Here is a 10,040-nt window from a genome sequence, read left to right on the forward strand (position 1 = left end):
TGCGAGTTAGTTGCCACGTATACTGTGACATTGTCTTTGAGCAATCTGTGGTTTGGCTTTAACAAGATTAAGATTTCTCTATTTCATTGTCCGCTTATAGAACTTGCATCAAGCTCTGAACATTCAGCGTCGTCTGTCATTCTTTGCGTACTGTTCTTAACTTACGATACCCTAATAACAACGGGCTTCATGGCACAATTCTGTACTGGTTCATACAGGTGTACCTATAATAGTACGTAGCGTATTACCCGTGTCACAGTGATCTGTATATGTAGGACTTGTTTTAGGGACGTTTTGTTTTCATGCATACCGTGGTTTGCGTCTTGGTATGCACTTACATCACACTAAAACTTGCATCTATATCTTTGCTACCTACTAAAAAAAACTAAAAACAAAACTACTCTCGAACAGGCCATGAAGGCCCAACAGTACCGACCGGACGCCATGTCATCCTCACCCCACATGTGTCCCTGTGTGCAGATACGGAGGGGAATGTGGTAATCACACCGCTCTCCCGGCCGTATGTCAGCTTCCGCGTCCAGAGCCACTATTTCTCAATCAAGTAGCTCTTCAGTTTGCCTCACAAGGGCTGAGTATACCCCGCTTGCCAACAGCGCTCGGTAGACCTGACGGTCACCCATCCAATTGCTAGCCGAGCCCGACAGTGCTTAACTACGGTGATCTGAGGGGAACATGTGTTACCATAGCGGCAAGGCCGTTGGCGCTACATACCAAATCTAGAGGAAATACGAAGAAGTATTTCAGATGTGGATTTGGAGCAGAAAGGAATGGATAAAATGGGTAGACAAAGTGAGAAATGAGGAGGTGTTGAGGAGAGTGGAGCAAGACAGAGAAGTTTAAAAGGTAATCGAGAAGAGGAAACACAAATGGATTGGACGTTAGATTAAAAGAGATTGTTTACTAATGGATACTGTGGAAGGAGTCGCGAGTGGAAGAAGAGGACACGCAGAAAATATAATATGGTGGTTAGTATAAGGCTAGAAAACAATCTGAGAAAACGATGAAGGTAGCTGATAGCTCTAATGGGCATTTCTTAAAAAATATTGTTATACATACACAAGTTTACAAATTCATTGTCTCCTAATGGTTTACTGATAACAGACAAGAAATTTTCAAAAAGTACGCCGTTGATTTGCATGTTTGATAATTGTAAAGCATGCTTCAGGCAGGGAATGGATTTCACAGTTCCACTTGGAAATTATTATTATTATTCACATATGGGCCCAATAGGAGCATGCAAGGTACACTCCATCAATGTAACGTTTGGTGGTTGGCCTTCCTTTGTGTCCAGATTTGTTTCATCCTTTCAGAATGAAGTATCTTTCTTTCATCAGACCGTGATACTCCAGTCCGTTTTAGTCGGTTTTAAATTTTCCCTCTGACCAACTTTTAAAGCAAATATCATTTGCCTGAATGTTTTTCTGTCTGTCATGTCCGCCTGAAACATACCGACTACTGTAAAATCCTCCTTAATCTCAACGATCCATATTACTGGCTCAGTTTTTGTATTACTTCCGTTTTCGCAGAATTCTGCTATTGTCTACCTACTTTTGTCAACTTTGTGTATGCCATTCTTTCAATGTGCTCATAAAATTTAAGTCTTTGTTTTCTCATGTCAGCGTGTATGTCAGTGTAGTCTTCTATTTCCTTATTAATCCTCAGTCTATAAGTCTCTCCATCAGTAATTTTGGGATCTAAGATTTTCGTAATAACATTTGTTTCTTTGGAATTTCTTCAATATCCCCTTTACTTTTTAAAATTAAAGTTCCTACTCCATAAAAACATTCAAGTTTGATTACAGTGCTGTAATGTCTAAGTTTACTGAATTTAGAAAGTGATTTCTTATTATAAATATCTTGTGTTAATCTGAATTCAATTTCCATTTTTTACAGCGATCTTCGTTTGCAGTTTTTTTCCAGAACATTTTCTTGTGTGATTTCTCCCAAGTATTGAAACTGAGAAACCCTTTTCATTTTTCCATATTTTGTGTTAAGAAAGTTTAGTGCTCGTATGTTGCATTTCACATATTCCGTTTTTTCGTGTGAGTCCTATGTTTTCTGCAACATTTTTATGAAATTCAATCTGTTGTAATATACCTATTTAAAATTGCCAGATCATTTGCAAAGGCGAGGCAATCTACTTTAATATTTCTTCTGCCTAACTTGATTTATTGACCTGTATTTTGACTCCACTTTTGCTGTCGCATTTTTCTAATTACCTTTTCCAAAACACAGTTACATGAGAATGAAGAGAGTCCATCTCACTGTCCAACACCAATCTTTATATCAAATGGTTCTGAAATTTCTCCTATGAGTTTAACTTTAGTGCTAGTGTCAGAAAACTTTTGCTTAGTCAGTATTAGAGTTTTATTATCTGCCCTTGCTCCTTTAAAATTTGGAAAAGAGATTCACAATCAACTGAGTTGTAGGCCTTTTTGAAATCTACAAATGTACATACCATATTGCTCCCAGAAATCCTTTACTTTTAAATTAAGAATCTGTTCTGGACAAGATCTGTTTGGTCTAAATCCTGCTTGGTATTCACCAATTTTAGGTTCTAACTGGTCTTGGACTCGATCAAGTAAGCATTGCGACAGAATTTTGTATGTGACCGGGGGAAGAGAGATTGCTTGGCAATTATTAACATCGGTTCTGTCCCTTTTTTATGCAATGGATGAATTAGGACAGTTTTCTTGTCCTCGGGTATTTTCTGAGTTTGCCAGATATGCCCTATTTGTTGAATGATCTCTCTTATAGTTTAACAGCCAATAGATTTTCGTAGTTCTGTAATTCTACCGTCTTCTCCAGATGGTTAATTGGTTTAAAGTCTCTTAGTTTATTCAATTATTTCGATTTCGCCAGGTTCTTTAGAGTTAGGGCTGGTGTTATTAGTTTGCTGTGGTTAGAATTTATTCATTAGTTCTAAACAGTTTAATAGTTTTCAAAATAGTTAGCAAGTACCTTACAATTTTACTAGTTGTTAAGAGCCAAAGAGTCATTTTAATTTTTGAAGCCAAGACTTTGAGGTTGGTAACCAGTTAGCTTTGTTTTGAATGTCTTATAAAAGCTTCTTGTATTGTTCTTTTGGAAATCTTTTTCGGTTTCTAAAAGTTGGGCATTTTCGTAGTTTCTTTTACTCTCTCAGATTAATTTAAATGTTTCTTTTATTACAGTTAGAAAGGTGTTGTACGTATTTTCAGTTTTGCTACTATTCCGATTTTTGAATGCCTCATGCCTAAACTTAACTGCTGTTTCACAATCCGCTTTCCATCAACGATGCTTTTGTTTCTTTCGAAGCGGAATTAAATTTTGCGCTATTATTACGAAATTATCTTTTCGGCTTTGCCAGTTGTATTGTTTTTTCTCAAGATCGGTTGTTAGAGATGGGGTTATTTCAGCAGTTTTAAATTTGGGGTAACACATTAAATAATGGTCAGAATCTGTATTAGTCCCTTTCCTAACTTGGGCATATAAAATTTCTTTGTAGTTGGGTATGAAATTGCTACATGATCGAATTGAAGATCCCGAGTAAATGTATTGGGTGACCGCCAAAGTTTTTGTTCTTTTTAACAAGTGTTGAAATGATTTTAATGTTAAAATATTTGCACGTTTCAACATGTCTTTGGCCATTTTGATTTCTCCATTAATGCGCAGGAAATCCACCCACAATTTTCTTATATTCTTTCTCTTTACCTAATTGAGCATTAAAATCACCCATTAAGATTTTAACATGGTTTTAGGGAATTTTGGAGATGCTGATTTCTAACGTTTCCCGAGCTTCATTAACTTCTTCGGGTTTTTTACAGTTTCATTAATTAAAGTTTAATCCTGATTTGGGCATTTAAGAGAAATTATCATTAGTCTATTATTAATGGGCTTCACGTCCGTTATTGATTTTTAAATGACTGCAGAAGCAACTACCAGACGTGGTGTATTAGTAAATATTCCGTTACCAGTTTTACTTTTAAAAAGTCGATAATTGCCGAAATCCATGATGTTATTCGTGTTTTTTGAAGTGCCACAATTTGAATTTTCTGTTCTTTCAATGTGTCGCCCAATTTATAAAGTTTACCTGATTACAAAAGTATTTGTATTTTAAGTGCTGCAAAGGATGTATTTGTTTTGGTTTTAAGTTGGCCAGCGGACTCCGACTTCCTCTGCTGAATCACACTGCATTTTAAGCTGGCCGCCCCAGAAACCGAAAGACCAGTTGCGCCAGTGATAATGGCCGTGGATTGACCATCTGTGGTAATACTGCGATTATGAAAATGCTCCATGATGATTGTACCTGGAATCCGCTGGGGTTCAGTAGACTCATCGAGTGAACTCAAAAGTGCTAAGACTAGAAAGGTTAATTCCAGAATATAAATTTCAGTCGAATCACTGGTGAACAGGCGCTGACCACTTTGCTGCTTGCTACAAGACAGAGGCAAAGTGGATTTGGTTTTATTTTGCCTTGGTCGGGGACTGCTTATTCTCTATTCTCAGATGTCGGCAATATCTGGTGGAACGTTCACTATGCGCCACCTTTGATCCGTCAAATACCCTGCATTTTTACGTACACACATTTCGACACTATATAAAAACAAAGAAAGTCTTTTTTGTGTGGTGTTCTAAAATAAAATATAATCAGAACAGGAGGAAATGAATGCTTAAGAGACATTTAAGTACGCAGAATGCTTGTTGACATTCCTTGTATCGAAGAAACGTAACTACTTGTGAAGATTTCTGAAAAGATTCATCATGTTGGTAGCCTTTGGAATAAACGTGGTATAGTACCTACGTTTCCTCCAAAGAACTGAAGCGATTTCACGGTTGTCGCCCTGGGAAACTTAAATGCTGTCTTCAGTAGCGGTGATGTAATCAATATCTTGCCTTCAGCAAAAATAATTTCTAAATATTGCAAACAGTCACGGAAGACTTTATATCTGTCCTACGTTTCATAACACTATGAACAAAGTAAGCAATCTGCGCAGGTGGTCCTGGCATCAAACCCGAACCAATTATGTCACCCAAGTATTCGGCCTATACATGAGCATGTTTTATTAGTAGCTGTACACTAAAATAATACCAGACATTTTTCTTAACACAGCATATTTTGTCTAAAGTAGGTGACTGGAAAATACCTCGCTAGAGACACGAAAGTCCGCCTGGTTCTGGAGAACTCTAAAAGGCATATGACACAGCATCTCTCAGTAGTATCAATATGTAATGTAACAAACTTCGAAAAGCAGCCACCTTATTACAGGTGTAAGAAATATGCACAAGTCACCAAGCATTAGAGTGAGGAAAGAAGCTAGTGAACTTGAGCAAGTTACAGATGATTTGGAAACAACGCCGTATGTCCCAAGGACTGATTAAGATACGTGGTACAACACGACCTGCCTAACTGGAGAAGGACATGCCATGACACGGCAACATCCTTTTGTGCTCTCTACAGTCTGCAGTTTGTTGACCATCGCGTGATTATAGCACAAAATGAAGATTATGTTTGTTACATGGTACTGTAGTAAAGAAGATATAATAAAATTTGGAACTTGTATTGAACGCAAAACAGGACAGAAAAAGCCATGGTTGTAAGCAATAGGAATGACGAGGTTTGAATAAATAAATAATAAGAAACAGTAAATTATTAAAATGCCCAATAGCGCCATTAAAATATACATAGTACAGCGAGTTAGAAACTGTACAGAGTGTTGGACAAGGTAAGTTAGCTACAAAACCATTAACAATCAGCATGAAGATGTTACTAAGAAGACTTACAGCTGAAAATATAAAACAGTAATTGAATATATAAGCACTGCACATACATGGCATAAGCGTGGCAAACTTAAAACAATAATAAAATTAAAATAACAGCAACGGAAGGTGTATACCGGAGATTCAACTTTGGATTGAGAAAAAGGAATCGGGGAAATACTCAAGAAACAGGAGAAATACAATGTAAGCTTTAACGGACAGTGTTTACTTCAGTCAAAACGTCCGGGCAGCCGCAGATATCTTCGCCAAAGTAAACTCAGTGACAGCTGTTTTCTTGGAATGCACGTCTTTTACAGACGCCATTTAGAAGGCTACGTATAGTGCCGCCACCTATCGGAACTTCATCAAACAATCTATTGGTTGGAAGATACCGAACAGCGAGGTCATCGGTCTCATCGGATTAGGGAAGGACGGGGTAGGGAGTCAGCCGTGCCCTTTCAAAGGAACCATCCCGATATTTGCCTGGAGCGATTTAGGGAAATCACGGAAAACCTAAATCAGGATACCCGGACGTGGGATTGAACCGTCGTCCTCCCGAATGAGAGTCCAGTGCTAACATCTGCACCACCTCGCTCAGTAAACTATAGGGGCTGAGGTGAGAATATTCCACGATGTCCCACAACGAAGCCCGCATTTTTTCAACCGAAATTGGCTGAGAAAAAAGTTGTTAGCTTAGTTATTGAACGCCTTCCGGAACAAATTTGGAAAATGAGAATCCAAGTCCCTACGATCTAACCATGAAACAGCAAGTTCGATGTGTGTTTTAAGCTGATTCACTTTTATTAAATCAGATTCCCCATCATTTAATATAGACCATGATATTTCCGAGTAAGTGGAATCGAAAAATCACGCGTGTTGAATATATGCCTGAGCGTGTAGATCAGTTCACTGCAAGAAACTCGCGAAAAGGTTTTAAAAAGCATTAAGGGAGGCTAAAATTTCACTCGAATCGGAAACGATCGCAAAAATTACGAGGCGCTGGCAGAGTACTATAATTCGACCTGAAGACGGCGTCACAAAATTTCCCACACCACTCTAAACGAATAAAGTTCCAGCCTAGGCTTGACACTCACACAAATCAGACTGCTGAATGCCTGACTCCCGGCTCACCGTGTGGGTCACGCTGCTGCGAAAACTGTGGCTTACTGCTGATTGGGTGACACGAAATATTGCCGGAACGAGGCGTGCAGAGCCAGAGGTCCAGTGGCTTGACATCGGTACAGAGAAGTGCGCATTCGCGTGGGAATCGACATTGTTTGGGTGGTCATTATTGCGCTACCATAAGTGATTGAGCTTAACTAGAACGTACGTTAATAAGTAATGAATGGTGAGTGTTTTCAGGAAGCACTCCTTTTATAGTGGGGATCGATGGCCCTAGAAGTCTGGTCCCTTCAATTCCACAAACCAACCAACCTTTTATAGTGATATATTGATCTTTCGTGTAGCCTGAGGTATAGGTTAGGATGGAAGGTGAAAGTTTGACAATCGTGAGCTCAGTAAAAGTTTTTCCTGGGACACGCGTTTAACGTATATTGGATTTTGGTGAGTCGGGTATGTTAGTTTTGATGACGCCCTTGATCAATGTAAATGCTGTATCGCCAGGTTCAATATTTCATCATACTGTATGCACCATATTACACTGCTCAAAAGAATTTGGGGAACATGACTTTGGGCGTCTGCCACAATTAATTGAGTAATACTTCAGAACTGTTACGTTACCAAATTATACCTCTATCTTTCACAAATTAAGTGCAGAACGAAATATCATTACATCCTAGATCGCTTACATTAACAGAACTGAAGTGTCAGACAGGTGTCGAAAACAAAGTGGGAAAAAATCATTCAAACTATCATCCTTGGTGATTTTCGTTGAATTCTGAGAGCTGAAATAACGTGTATGCCTTCAGTGAGCATTAATCACAACCTTACACGTCGCATGCTCTGCATAAGTCTTCGGAGGTCACGTTGTGGTATGCGTTCCCATTCTTCAATGACGGCCCATCAGAGTTCTTGGATCATCTGCGATGGAACAGGAAGACCAAAAACACATCCGTCAAGCATGTCTCGCCTACGTGCGATAGAGTTTAGGTGGAGACTCTCCGCAGACCACTCCATTACTTCAGTGTCCAAGCTATGGAAGACATTCCACCACATGGGCCAACAGTGTTCGATTTACTGCCTGGCGGTAAGGCGACCATGGACAACGCCAAGATTCGTGTGGCTGTCAACAGAGAAGTCCACCTACAACATCACAAAACATTAGAAATCTGTCGTTTTCAGGATAACATTTGGCAGGTACCGCTCAGCACGGGTTTCGGCGTACGAATACGGTCGTCACCTTGCGGCACAGGGTATCTGGACTCCTCTGTGAATAACACATATCGCCATTGCCGAAGTAGCTAGTTGACATTCGAACGGGAGAACTGAGGGCGAGTTGCAAGATGTTGTCACGTCGAGCAGGCTACACGAACAGTAAGTCAGGGTCGTAAAGTCCTTTCTCGTAAGCAGTCTAATTGGACACATCGTCTCTAGTGGTCCATCTGAGATGGTCTTGCACTGCTCTGGCGGTATTAGTACTACGCCGCAACGTAGAGATGCTCAGATATCGATCTTCACGTGGGGTTGCAGCGCGTCAGCGATCTCGTCGAACTCGCCTTGCATGCTCCTAAAATCGTGTCGGACCTCCTTTTGCCCGGTGTAGTGCAGCTACTCGACGTGACATGGACTCTACAAGTCGTTGGAAGTCCACTGCAGAAATAATGAACTATGCTGCCTCTATAGCCGTTCAGAATTGTGTAAGTGTTTCTGTAGCAAGATTTAGTACAGAAACTGACCTCTCGATTATGTCCGATAAATATTCATGTCGGACCATTGGGTAGCCAAATTATTCGCTCGAATTGTCAAGAATGATCTTCAAACCAATCATCAACAGTGGTGGTCTGGTGACATGGCGCATTGTCGTCCATAAAAATTCCATAGTTATTTGGGAACAAAGAGTCCACGAATGGTCTCCAAGTAGCTAAACATAACAATTTCCAATCCGTGATCGGTTTAGTTCGACCACAGGACAGCCGACGCTGTTACCGAGCCACCACCAGCTTCCACACTGCTTCGTTGACCACTTGCGTTCATGGATTCGTGGAGACAGCACAGCATTCGAAACCTACCATCAGCTATTACCAACTGCAAACGTGGCTTATCTGACAGGTCACGGTGCAAACGATATGGTCACAAGCCCAGAGAGGAGCTCCGTGCACTGTGCGTGCGCCATAGCCCAACAACCAATATTTCGCACTACTGTCCTGACGGATACGTTTGTCGCAGTCAGCCACTGCGTTGTCCGTAGTGAGAGGTAATGCCTGAAATTTTGTTCTCGTCACATTCTTGTCACTGTGGATCTCGGAATATTGCATTCCCTAACGATTTCCAAACTGGAATGACCCATTTGTCTCCTCCAACTAGCATAATGCCTTCAAAGACTATTAATTCTCATCGTGTGTCGATAATCACACCGGAAACATTTTCAAGAAAAAGGCTCTGAGCACCATGGGACTTAAAAACTGAGGCCATCAGTCCCGTAGAACTTAGAACTACTGAAACCCAACTAACCTAAGGACATCACACACATCCATGCCCGAGGCAGGATTCGAAACTGCGACCGTAGCGGTCACGCGGTTCCAGACTGAAGCCGCTAGAACCGTTCAGCCACTCCGGCCGGCGGAAACATTTTCACATAAAAGCCCTGAGTACAAATGAAAGCTCCACCAATACACTGCCGTTTGAAACCTCGTGTACATGATACTATTGCCATATGTATTTGTGCATCACTTCTGTGACCTCAGTGTTCATTTAACACACAGGACGTTGATACACATTTTCCCCTGATTCTCTTGAATAGTGTAATTATGCAACATATGACGGCTACGTTGGGTGCTTACCCAGAAAACACTGTGAGGCGAGTCTCCTCTCGTTGGGAGACTCTAACCGAAACAAGTTGAGGCAAGAAGGAGTTTCGTGTAGCGAACGACTCCAGCGGCTCCCTCCCATTGTGCGTGGTAGCACGGCGGGGTCGCTGCTGTCAAGTTGTCGCGGCGTTTCCTCCCTGAAATCTCGCACCGGCGCTCTGTTTCTACATACCTCGTCTTGCGGCAATGCAAATGACAAGTTGCCTCCGAGGCGCCAGGAAGTCCGCAGCCGAGGAACTGTGCCAGCGGCGATTAGAAACCGCGGGCCGGCGATGCGCGACCGGCCGTCCCCTGC

The sequence above is a fragment of the Schistocerca gregaria genome, chromosome 8 (genome assembly GCF_023897955.1).
Source record: "Schistocerca gregaria isolate iqSchGreg1 chromosome 8, iqSchGreg1.2, whole genome shotgun sequence".
In the NCBI taxonomy this organism is placed as follows: Eukaryota; Metazoa; Arthropoda; class Insecta; order Orthoptera; family Acrididae; genus Schistocerca; species Schistocerca gregaria.